At 41.9% G+C, this 13,714-nt stretch overlaps 1 non-coding gene across 1 annotated transcript; it reads right to left on the bottom strand.

Moving 5' to 3' along the window:
• Positions 1-267: 267 nt before the first annotated feature.
• On the bottom strand, positions 268-370 carry LOC149849180 (small nucleolar RNA R71). The gene has a single exon (XR_016426546.1). It is a non-coding gene; the product is annotated as a small nucleolar RNA R71 (small nucleolar RNA).
• Positions 371-13,714: the final 13,344 nt, after the last annotated feature.

Genomic DNA, 13,714 nt, shown 5'->3' with positions numbered 1-13,714 from the left:
CCAGCATTATTCAAATGCTTCCATCCTTTTATGGCCTTAGTCATGAGGATCCCTACCGACACTTAGATGAATTCCTCGAAATCTGTTCTACTGTTAAGATACAGAATTTCGATAATGATGCGTTGAGGTTGACTCTATTCCCCTTTTCATTGAAGGACAAAGCCAAGTATTGGCTAAAGTCCTTAGATTCTGTAGAAATAGAGTCCTGGGATCAGTTGCAACAGGAGTTTCTTCGGAAATACTTTCCCATTGGTCGCACGAACCAATATCGTAGAGCCATCACTAGCTTTTCAGAGCTAGATGGTGAGCGCTTTCATGAGACCTGGGAGAGAATGAAGGATCTCCTCAGGAAATGTCCCCATCATCAGGTGCCAAAATGGCAACTGGTGCAGAGCTTTTATGATGGATTGTCTGACAAGAATCGTCAGATGATCGACTCTTCATGTGGAGGGACATTCATGCTGAAGAGCGAGGACGAAGCATGGAGACTATTTGATACATTGGCCGAGAATTCTCTCCACCATGCTTCGAGCTCTCATTCTGATAGAGCCACACCCAGCATTCAGAAGAAAGCTGGTGTTCTTGAAGTTGGTCCATCTACTGCACTACAGTGCAAGGTAGACATGATTGCTCAGAAGTTGGACCAGCTTCTTTCCGGACCATCCACTACACAGCAGGTGTGTACTCTTCGTGCCAGTCCGGCACACGAGATCACTGAGTGCCCTTCGGCAGCTCAGTACCCTGAATTTGTTCAAGAACAAGTTCAGGCAGCTCAGGGTTACGTCAGACCGCCGAATAACCCATTTTCATCGACATACAATCCGGGTTGGCGTAACCATCCCAATTTTTCATGGAAGAATCCACAGTCTTCCATGCAGATGCCTACATCCTCTCAGCCAGTTCAGCAACCATCTTTTACTCAGTCATTTCAAAGACCGAACTATGCTCAGTCTTCTTCTTCTTCTGTTACTCCCCCGATTCAGCAGGAGTCTGCCCCGCAGACATCTTTTGAGGAGAGACTTCTCCAGGCATTCCAAGAGGTGAAAACCTCTAATCAGAACGCCTTCGAGAAGTGTAGCCAGATTTTGAGCTCGCATACTCAGTCCATTGCAAAGTTAGAGTCGCAAATGGGACAGTTAGCTGAGGCTATTAGTAGGAGACCCGAGGGTACATTGCCAAGTCAGGCTGTCATGAACCCGAAGGGTAAGGACCAGATGACTGGAGGCCTATTTCATACTGAGACACAGCAGCAGGCTAAATCAGTTAGGGCCTTGAGGAGCGCTCGTGAGTATCACGTCGAGAGCAGAGAGCGAGAGAGTAGAGAGAGGATAGAGGAGCCAAAGACCATTGTTTTACCTACGTCGGCTCAATCATCAGTCCCATCCCCATCATCACCTTCACCAGCTTCATCATCTTCATCCTCAGAGAAGAAGAAGAAGGATAGGAGTGAGCCTTCTCACAAAGAGGAGGAGCCAACAGAGTATATTCCCCCACCACCCTATTCCAAAGCATTAGAGTCTCCTGGTTATAGAGGGAAGCAAGGTGCGAAGATCCAGGACATGCTTGACATCTTCAAGCATGTGCAAATCAACCTACCTTTGCTCGATGCTATTCAGCAGGTGCCGGCATATGCCAAATTCCTGAAGGAACTATGTACGCAGAAGCGTAAATCTAGAGAGCGAGTTCCTAAAAGGGTCCATCTGACTGAGCAGGTGAGTTCAGTACTTCAGCATCAGACACCACCGAAGCTCAAGGACCCTAGAGGCCCTATCATTGCTTGTACTATAGGGAACATCCGGATAGAACGCGCATTGCTCGATCTTGGAGCAAGCGTGAACATTCTGCCCGACTATTTCTTTGATTCTTTCGGGCTAGGTGAGATGAGATCGACTCCGATTACACTGCAGCTGGCAGATCGTTCCGTCAAGGTACCGAGAGGTGTCTTGGAGGACGTGCTAGTTAAGGTGGATGACTTTTATTTTCTAGTCGATTTCATTATTCTTGATATGGAAGGAGTGGATAGCCAGCACCAGACTCCGATTATTTTAGGTAGACCATTCTTGGCAACTGCCAATGCGTGTATCAATTGCAGAACCGGAGCCATAGCATACGACCCATATGACGTTTGTGTCAATAGGTGCAAAAGCAAAGTATAATTGCTCAACCATCAAACGTAAATGTTAATATTTACGTATCTCATTTCTATTCATGTGCGAATACGTGCAAGTGCTAAGTGAGATCGAACAACCATAACAATAACAAGTGCTCGTATTATGATATATGCAATCATGACAATACAAGTGTATCAAACACATGCCGTTTTGCATGATTTAAACTTCACATAAGTATATAGACATATATGTTTCATGGTCCCCTCGGGGTACGCAACGTGGTCCTAGCCATCATTCACGTGCTCAACCTCACACGACAACAAAAGAGCATATCGTCTGTAAAGACGATCACAACACCATTTCTATTTTTATACCTAGGGTATCACAATACGTGAGCTCTCTCTCTCACAAACACGGGGCCACTGTCCGAAGACTCCAACCGAGTCGCAACCCTCAACCGGTAATATGTGCTATACCCTTATGGTGTTCAGTTTTCAAGTGTATGTCACATCAAATGTGTAGCATGCCTTTGGTGCATAATAGAGTCATCACTATACAAACGTGAGCCACAATAAGTAATACTCAACAACCCAAAACCAGTGACATACGTGTCAAGATGTGCCAACGTGCACGTGCGAAACGAGTAAAGCCATACAGTCTTAGACATTCACACGAGTATCGAGCAAGAACAATGATACGAACATATATTTATAACATGACATAATTCACTATTTTTTAGCGATACGAGGCCCAAAATGCATAAACAATCACTATCATTTATGTAAAGAGTGTTTTGAGCTTTGAATACGTATTTTCTAAATACACGTATTCCAAATGTTGTACCACCACAAATCTCGCATAGCAAAGCCTTCTACGAAAAATCTTTGCGAAATTGACACTCACGAGTATCGAGAATGAATCTTAACTTATTCCCATTCATATGAGAATTACATTGTCATATCCAAATGTGTGGCCGCACTCTGCCTACACAAACGGGGCACGAAGAAAGACACCTACCAGAGTGTTCGATGAAAGTGGGAAAGTACGTGTAAGTATGTAGCATAATACACGTCATAATCTCAACACATCGCTGCCACAATAGGACAGCGAGGCACGGGCATCCAATGCCCAAGATCGCATCTATCTTATTGTCCACTAGTTAATTTTCTCGCTTTATAGCTAATTTCTTCGCTTTGCAGGTTGGCGGCAACGAGGGGGAAGTTGTAGCCACCTACTAAGCTCCCAAGGGATGCTCAACTAGGTCTGGTCCCAGTGGGAGCAGACCCAGTTCGGCTCACAAACCCACCTTGGTGTGAACCCAAGGTGGTTCGGACCGAACGGGTGCCACCAAGGAAAACCAGTTGGTGGTGTCCCAACCGACCGAAGGGCAAAGCCATAAGGTTTGGTCCTTTAGACCAGACCACTCGTGGTCAAAAGGACACAGGTGTGAGCTCGAGAATGGCTCAGACCATGGGCTGCCAACCCAACCCCACGGTTGTTAAAGGGGCAGCAGAGTTGCCGAGTGACTTAGCACCTGATGCCAATGTGGAACCAAGGCAAAGATCAAGGCCGAAGTGGGGCCAGTTTCATGACTGAGCCACAGGGCCCGAGTCCACTCTGGTCTGCACTCTAAGTGCAGACCAAGTGTTGCCGGGCTGCAGCACTGACCGTTGGGCCAAAACCCAACTAACCCGGGTGCACTAGCACCTGGCTAGGCATAGGCTAGCCCTAAGGTGGGGGCTCGGCTGGGGCAAACACCCAAGTGGGCAGGGTCAAAGACCATACCAGCAGGGTCTGGTCCAGGGGTGACCAGACCCAGCTGGTGTAAAACCCACTTTAAAAAAAAAAATCAGACTCGGGCCGGGTCGGGTCCGGACCCGACCCGGGTCCGTCACCGTTAGGGTTTTAAAACCCAACACAGGAGAAAGGGTTTTGAGAAAAACCCTTTCCCCTGTGTGCCGCAACCCCCCCTTTTCGACCCGATAAGGATGGAAATCGGGGTTTTCCAATTTCACGCCTCCTCCCCCGAGCTCTTTAAGAGCACTAGTGGAGGACAAGGGGAGGCACACCTCCCCCTTGCGTCTCCTTCTTCCCTGCGCACGCCTCCAGTGCCGCCGTTGCTGCAACCCACGCAGACGCCCATTGACGACACCGGCCATCGTCGTCGGCTTCTTCCCAGGTACGCTGTCTCCTCCCTCTTCTCCTCCCTCTTCGTCTCTCTCTCTCTATCACCTCGTCGGGAGGCCGACAGGAGGCGCACGACCCCTGCCGCGCCTCCTGATGATGCATGAAATGCACATCATGTTAACAAGTTTTTCATGCATTTTGTAATGAGTTTAAGGTTTTAAACCCATGTTTAGATGTATTTTGATAATAAGAGGTTGTAGTTCGAATTTTAGAGAAATCAGAGTTAAAATGAGAGAGTTATGGCTATTTCAGTGATCGGGCATGAATTTCGAGGTGGATCGGATCCATATCCGACCCAATTAGGCTATTTAGACTTTGGATTAACCCTTAGAAAGCCCAAAATCTAACCCACACGTATATCCATATCCATTTCAAAAACTTTTGTAGAAAACCCCTCAGAAAGTGGCGCATAGGAATTAAATTTTTTATAACCTTCTTTCTGAAAACTATCAAAAGTATAAATTATAGTTTCCAGCAAACCCTAGGCGTCTTTGGAATTGAGATTGACGCCTCCTACAGTGATTCTACTCCATCACCTTCTCTTACCTCTCATCCCACCTCACTTCCATCAAAAATTGTGTTTTTGCTTGGAAATCAAGCATTAATCCATTTCTCTTTCAATGTTACATATGTGTCATCAGTGGTATACATATACATATATATATATATATATATATATATATATATATGTATATATAGGTATGCACGTATGTATATATATATATATATATATATATATGTACACATACATACCTCATTCTTCATCCTTCTTGTCATATATATCTTTGGCATATAAGCCTCTTTTTACTATTTAATTTCCATATGATATATGTGATTTCTCATTCTCTTTTCATTACTAACCCGGTTATTTTGCAGGAAATATATGGAAGATATCATTACTTGGGGGTTGTAAATTTGATTCTACATGTTGTAATAGCTAGATTTGAATGAAAATTTACATTTTCCTGCTTTAGGTAGAATGGATGAGCATTGTAAATATTATAAATTGCTTGTTCTCATATATTTTTTTCTTCATTTCTCCAACTCTCACAAAGATGAAACACGAATGGCACGTGCACCATTTCGTAAAAGATAATTGATACTAAGTTGATGATCCACATCAATGGCCATAGTCAGGGTGTGGACAAAACTTAGCATTTTTATCTTTTACGAAATAACACTGGATCCACTTTCAAAATTCATCATATTTTCCTTAAATATTTTCTTCTTTTATCAGAATTTAACTTAAAATCAACTCAAAATATATACCAATGGCCATAGTCAGGGTATATTGAGAGTTAATTTCATTTTAAATTCTATGAAAGCACCAAAATGTATTTTATTCTTCACTTGAATTTAAATGTAGTTATTACATAATACATCCAATGACCATAGTCAGAGATGTATTATGTCTTCAACCTCATTCTTAATTCATTTAAAGAATGAAATAGCTTTTCAAAATCCAATTTCAAATTCTTTAAATTCATTTCACCATTTAGGATAGAATTGCATCATATTTTCAAAATTTCCTTTTCAAAATTCCAAGTGATTCTTCTTCTTCATTTCTCAGATCAAATCTTATTCAAATCCAATTCTATCTCATTTCAAGATTCAAAAATTCAATTTCAAAGTCCAATTTGACTTTAAAATTCCAAAATCATTTTATATTCAAACTTCAAATTTCCAACTCAATTCAAAATTCAATTTTAAAGTTCAATTTAACTTTGAAGTTTCTGATTCATCTTCAAATTCAAAAATCAAGTTTATCTTCTTATCTTCAAATTAAAAAAAAAAATCACAAGTTTGAGATTGATTTTGAATCTTGACTCTTCTTAAATTTTAAATTCAATCTGGGTTTTCAAAACCCAGATACATCTTCAAAATTCCCATTTGGACTTTCAAAACCCAAATCTAAAGTTAGATCAACTTGGATCCAGTTTTCTAAATACAATTCTACTTTTGGATCTTAGACTTCAGATCCAAATTACATCATGAATTCCAGACCTTAGATCCAAATCTATCTTAGGATCCAAAACCCAATTCATCTTGGATCTCAGACTTCAGATCCAAATCCCATTTTAGGATCCAGAACCTAGTTCCACTTTGGATTTCAGATTACAGATCCAAATTCCATTTAGGATTCAAGATCCAATTCTACTTTGGATCTCAGACTTCAGATCCAAATCTATTCTAGGATCCAGGACCCAATTCTACTTTGGATCTCAGAATTCAGATCCAAATCTATTCTAGGATCCAGGACCTAATTCTACTTTGGATCTCAGATTTTAGATCCAAAATCCATTCTAGGATCCAGATTCCCATTCTACATTGGATCTCAGATTACAGATCCAAATTTCACTTAGGATCTAGATCCCCATTCTACTTTGGATCTCAGACTTCAGATCCAATTCCATTTTAGGATCCAAAAATCCAACTTCATCTTGGATCTCAAATTGAAGATCCGAAATCCATTTAGGATCCAGAATCCAACTTTACTTTGGATCTCCAACTTCAGATCCCAATTTCATCTTGGATTCCAAATCTTGAATCCAATTCCATTCAAAATTTCAGATCCAAATTCCATCTTGGATCCCAATTCTAAAATCCAAATCCATTTCACCCCAAAATTTAAATCCAATTTCCATTTTTCTAAATCCAGAATTCAAATTTTGATCTCGATTTAAAAATCAGTTTTTGGATTCAAATTCTATCTCAAAAATCAATCTTACTTCTCATTTCTACTTTGATTTCTCATATTTTATTTTCAAAGCTTCAAGGCTAAAATTCAAATCAATCATTAAGTATTCATCCAAAATTCTAAATTCAAAGTCCATTTATGACTTTGAAAATTCCTTTCTTGTCTTTTCTCTCATTTCAGCTTCAAGATCATTTTCCAAACCGAGATTTATTTTCCCAAGCTCCTGATTATTCTAAAAACTTAGAACTTTAATCTTAAGTTCTAAGTTAGAAATCATTTCTTCACTTTATCAGATTCATCTCAGAAACACTTAGGAATTCTTCAAATCATTTTCAAAAGGAGCATACATCTTGGCATTTCGCACAAGCATGATTCTTTGTGCATTTAGACTTAGAATAATTTCTTAGATAAATTCTTAGCAAAACAAAAGGCATAAAATTCGACCCTTGGTTCGATTACCCCTGGTAAAGGCACCAGGAACGGTCGAACCTCGTACCGACGAACGGATCCCGTCTCCTAGTTTTCCCGCAAACATTTCAAAAACAGAGGCAAGTTATTTCAAATATTTTCAAAATTAAGGTCAAGTGAGACCCGCAAAAGAGTTCCTCTTATTTCCTTTTCTCTTTCTATTCTCTTCTCTCTTTCTTTCCGTCTTCCATTTTCTCTCTTCAAAAAGGAGGAAATAGAGGTTGGAAAGGAAAAGAGGAGGAAGAGAGAGAATATCACAAGAGGAAAATTTTTGCAATGATCACAGTTTTGGCGACCGTGATGGGACCCGTCTTCGTCCGGTAGAATTTTATGCCTTTTTCTTTTGCTTTGATATTATCTAAGTCTTTATTCTTCAAATGTCAGCTTCATTTCCATGCAAACCTTAGGAGCCTAGACTCTATCCTAAGCTGGCATCATTGCATATAGGATTTAAGTATGGTTTGGTAGGACCATATTGAGGAGATTATTCCATGCTCACATTAGACTTAGATCTGAAATACAACTCTCCTCAATTTTAGGGATTGAATGCAAACAATGTATACAAGTGTATGCTTCTTTTCATTTAAAATTCTATCTATTTAGGACTTGCATTAGAGCCTTATGGTTTTATTGCATGTTGATCATATTTTAAAAACATCCCTACCTATATTGTCCCGGTCTTCACGTTGCTGGGCTGTCTCACTGAACCATAGTTCGGGAGAGAGCCTCACAACTGGACCACTTATTTGGTTTCACGCCCCCCTACCACGTACCTAAGGGCCATAGTTCGAGGTATATCGGTAGGTGCTCATAGATGTTGGGAAGCCATTACCTTAGAACCAGAGAAATATTTCTATGCCACGTACTTCGAGCTTCGGCTCGGGTATATCGGCGTATCTTGATTGGAATCAGATGATCTAAACCCTAGAGTTAGGATTAAGGTCCTACAAGCCATTTCAAATATTGCATTTAGAGTCAGCCTTTAGGGAGTGCTGTGTGCGCATCCTTGTTTGTGCAACTTTAGTTATGTGATATTTCTCTTATTCTCTCATATATATGCATCAAACCCTTTTTCAAAACCCTGGGTGTATTATTCAAAACTTACCCTTATTTTCAAAAACCCCAGGGGTATATTTCTCTCTACCTACATTTCTTTTCTCTTTTAGATCATATTTTCTTCAAAACCCTGGAAAATTTCTTTAAAAATTTCCTCAACCTTTTTTTTTCTCCAGGTTTGATTCTTCAAAGAGTCTATCCATAAGTCCTGCATTTCTATCTAATTCTCCTTATTTCTTCTTTTCCCCAGTATCATTTCAATGGCGTCTGATTCTCTCAACGGGTCATCCAGTCTCGTCCTTTCTTCCCTCGGTGGTATTATTCTTGGTTCGCCACCTTCTCATGTATGTTCCCAGACCACCTGGATGACTGTGGGTTGGAAATGGCATCAGCGGTAGGCAAGCGAATCATCAATGGAGCTCTGATTCAGGCTATGGCAGAACGGTGGAATCCGCGTACCTACACCTTCTGGTTTCCATGGGGAGAGATGACTCTACTTATGGATGAGTTTAATGATATTATGGGATTGCCCGAACCAGCTGGTCAACCAGATGATCCTGTCGAGCAGCAGTTTTTGATCAACATCAAAGGGGTAGATATTCGAGAAGCCTTGACCAGAGCAACAGGGAGCAGATCCTGGCCTCTCACTGAGATTGGTGGGAATCAATTCATTGACCTATTCGAACTATATCACAAGTACGGAGCCTACAAAGAGGTTGGCACTCTGTCTCGAGCAGCGAAAGACAGAATTCAACATGCCATGATCCTGTGCACAGTGGGGTTAGCTTTCTTCCAAGATGGTCAGAATTTCATAGATGTCAGAGTCGCCCAGCTCTTTCGAAGATGGGGAAGCAAGCAGACCCGTCAGCTTTCAGTCTCCATGGCCGCATTAGCCTTTCTTTACAGAGGCTTGGCTCGATTTGCCCTTGGGGAGACCATTTTGGTAGAAGGATGCACCTACGCCTTGCAGTCGTGGTTCCTGCGACACGTTCCCTCGAAGGCTAGTTCTTTTAGGTTCAACAGTAAGCAGCCGAAGTCAGCCATTCAGTGTCGAGCCCTGATCGAGAAATTGCATCAGGAAGAGATTACTTGGGACTTCTTTGACAGAAGGGAGGCCGTTCCTCGATACACCTTCGCTCGCGACAAACGCTACAAGTTGATGAGTCCTTTCTTTTGTGTTGATTATCAACCGGAACGATGTCTGAGGCAGTTTTTGCAGCGGCAGGTTCGTGCCAACACCCGCTTCCCGACAGGCAACATGCCAGAATTCAACCTGCAGCCAGATCAGTGGTCTGGGGCATATCATGTCACTAAATATACCTGGGATTCCTTTATTTCTCTGTCTATATTTTCTGGGCCAAATGTATCATCTGAATATCGAGAGTGGTGGCAAACTGTCTGCCCACCCTCTCTTTGTCTTTGAATGTTAATATCAATAAAAAATACTTTTTGGCCAAAATTTTATTTCTTGTATTTTGTTTATAGCACAAATAGTCACAAATTTTGGGTGACGACCTCATCTCGGGTAAATGGGACATTCCTCCCACATTTTCTTCAATATATTTTCTCATGGTTGACGACCTCGCCTAGGTAACAAGGCACATTTCTCTGTTATCATCAAATGGTAACACAATTATCACAAATCGTGTGATGACCCAATCCCGGGTAATGGGACAATCTCTTGAAATTGTCTACCGAAATCCTTCATTCTTTTTCCTCAAAAAAGTTATAATTTTCAAAAAGCTTCTCCATATTCTAACCATTCCCATATTCTGCAGGAAAAACTTTGGCATTCAAAAATGGTTCAGACAAGGGCTGGTAAACAAGCTGCTCAACGACATAGTGACAGCGAGCCAGAGGAGATGAATTCTCTCTGATTATCCAAAAAGCATGACTCGGGGGATGAAAGCGATGTTGATCTGGCCATGTACCGGGTTTTTCAGAAAATGATGACCAAGATGATGGCACAACAAGCTAAGGCTGTTCCCAAGAAGGCAGCTTCCAAAAGCAAAACTAAGAAGAAGCCCATAAAAAAGCCGGTTAAGATCAGCAAGCAGAAAGTACAGCGTGACAACACCTCTGAGGATTCCGGGTCAGCAGAAGAAGTCTCCGAGGAAGAAGAGCAGCTGATCTACATCCCGAAACATCTGCGACAATCCAAGAAGCCAGTAGAAGAGCCAGTGTCAGTGAACAAACCCAAGTATGGGCCCCCCGCAGAGGATTCAATCCAGGCACTGACCAAAATAGTTAAAGACCTGCAAATTCGGAAAAAAGGAAAAAGGTCATACACCAGGCAGGATTTCTACCTCGGCTTGGAAGGGGACAGGGATCTGGAGAACCTCCCCCGAAAATTCATTAAGTTTGACGAAACCGGCGATCTAAAAGCTCATTTGGCAATGTTCTTCGCAGAATGTGCCCGGTTCAGTGAAGATAACCGCACCCTTTTCCTTTGTTTTCCCCGCAGCCTAGACGGGATAGCGGCCAAGTGGTACGCTGAACATGTCAATCCCATCGAGTTGAGGGATTTTGACAAAGTTGTTAATATGTTTGTTGAACACTTCCTGTTCAAGACGGAAGCCCTACCTACCCTGAACCACTTGTGCAACCTCAAACAAGAGCCCAATGAGAAGGCTAGGGATTTCATCTATAAGTGGAGGAGCATTTGCAATAAGATGAGGAATCCCATTTCTGAGGAGCATGCCCTCCAGGTCATCCTCAACAATTTTTGTCAGCCTCTAAAAAGTCTCCTTTTCCCATATCCCTCCAAATCCTTCATCAAACTAACAGAGCGAGCAGAATGGCTCGAAATGGGGGCAGAGAATGGGATGTATGAAGGTGTCGCTCTGGCCAAAAACATCCTGGACCCAAAGAAGAAAGCTCATTTTACCTACTCAGCTGATGTTCCCGAAGATAATCAGGGCAGTAGCAGCAGAAATGACAGTGGCAGCGGGTTGAAGCCTGAGCAGAATAGAGGAAGAAAGGGAAAGTTCTTAAAAAACAATGACAAGTCTCTCCCAACCGGTCCTCAACAAAAAAGGGACTTTCAAGAAAAACCTAAACACATCAATTGGAGCAGGGATAGGAAATTCACTCCTTTGGACCAGCCTCTGGAGAAAGTGCTGGAATACCTGCTATCCCATGGGATGGTGAAGTTGCCCAAAATTGCAGACCCTCCAGTATTCATGGGGAAGTATAGAGAGCAATACTGCAAATTTCATAGAGCCATGGGACATGATACAGAGCACTGCTTCGTCTTGAAGCATTTGGTCCGGTATTGTATCGACAAGAGCATCCTCGTAGAAGATGAAGAGGAGGGTTAAATGGAAATTTTATCTGCTCCATTCCCAAAGCATTCAGCATCAACCATCTCAGAACATTCATTCCTTCCACAAAGTCATATACAACCATGCTCTAGTGAAGAGTTAAAACTCCAACATCAAGTAATGGTTCTACATCAGGATCAGCCTGTATCTCAGAAAATGGATATCTTCTCACTTCTTGACCAAGTAAGTGTACCAGTCAAGAATGAAAGAATTCCAATCTTCCCAAAGAGTTTTCTTAAGAAAGAGGCCTGCACAGAGAAAGCAGAAACCTCTAAGGCAGCAGAAGAACGGGCCGATGATTTTCAGAAGCCAATTACAACACTCTCTAACATTTTCATCTTTGAGTTAACTCATGATTCTCCCAAGCATCAGGAAAAGTTGGATGATCTATTAAGAAAGATCAAGGTGAAGCCGAACACCACGCCCGAAGATTTGGCACAAATAGTAAATCAGGCGATGACAAACGCGCCTATTACTTTCTCTGATGATGACTTGCCTAAGCCTCATTCATTCCACAATAATGCACTATACATTGTGGTAAGGACCCGGGGCATGATTGTCCCGCACGTGCTCGTTGATGGAGGTAGCGACCTCAACATTTGCCTAGAAATGACAAAAAAGGCCTTGGGATTAAAAGAAGAAGAGTACGTGCTCGATCCCATCACCATCTATGACTTTGATAATCACGGGTAGACTGCCAAGGGCAAGATTTTCTTAGAAATTTTTAGCAATTACTCAGTGCATACCGTCCTATTCCATGTCATCAATGTGCCGCCGACTTACAATCTGTTGTTGGGACGAACATGGATCCACAATGCCAATGTCGTTCCGTCAACCCTCCACCAATGCATAAAGTGGTCTAAGGGAGGAATAATTACTACCGTCCTGTGAGAAGACCCTGAAGAGAGGCTGCCGCAGCCTATGATTCCTCGTCCAACATTCACAGCTGATATTCCAAGCATCCGAGAAGCGGATGAAATCAATCTCAGTGACAGCCTAGAGATTAAAAGATGTCATGGACGAAGAGAATGTTGCAGCCACGATCCAATGGCAGGGACCTTGTTTCTTCAAGCTAGGAGGACACATTAATTACACCTCCTTCAAAGATCATCCCTTATTTCCTCAGTTTTCTAAAGCAAGAAAGGGATTCGATCTGTTGATCAAACATGGATATCAGCCATTCCAAGGCATGGGGAAAGATGAAGACGGCATGATAGAGCCCATCATTTCAGTTCGGCATGCAGACAGTTCAGGGTTGGGGTTCACTAGCCAGGATTCTAGCAAGAAGACTATTTTTGTCAGAGGAAGCCAATAAAAAGATGATGCCTCAGTTTTCCTGCTTTTCTATTCTCATTTCTTTGTTTAAATCTTGTAGGGACAATACAGTCCCATCTTTTGTCAGGATCTTGTAAATACTTTGCTTCAATCAATGAAAGATCAATCTTTTTCCTCATATTTGGGCATCTATCATTTCTTTCTTATACTTTGTCTATATCATTGCTCTTTGCTTTATACAAAAATTTGTTTTGGCTTGTATGTTCTCCTAAAAAACCCTTTTTGGCATTTTCAGGATCATTAACTTCTGAATCAATGACAAAATTCGTTATCAATCCCAAGTATCTAAAATTGGCAAGGTTTCCTGAGATGAAAGACAGAGCAGAGGTCAGTCAGGCAGCAGAGCAGACCGAAGAGCCAGCCGAATTTGATTCCACCATTCAGGAATGGCCAGAATTTGCTCACATTCAGAAGCAGGATGAACCCTCATCTTTGGTTCAAGATCCAACTGAAGATATCAACATTGGGTCGGAAGATGATCCAAAAATTCTCAAAATCGGGTCGAGTCTAAGCGAAATTGAAAAAGCTAGACTCAT

Source organism: Nuphar pumila, chromosome 1 (genome assembly GCF_984573655.1).
Source record: "Nuphar pumila chromosome 1, dmNupPumi1.hap1.1, whole genome shotgun sequence".
NCBI lineage: Eukaryota > Viridiplantae > Streptophyta > Magnoliopsida > Nymphaeales > Nymphaeaceae > Nuphar > Nuphar pumila.
This window is presented reverse-complemented; position numbering and strand designations above follow the sequence as displayed.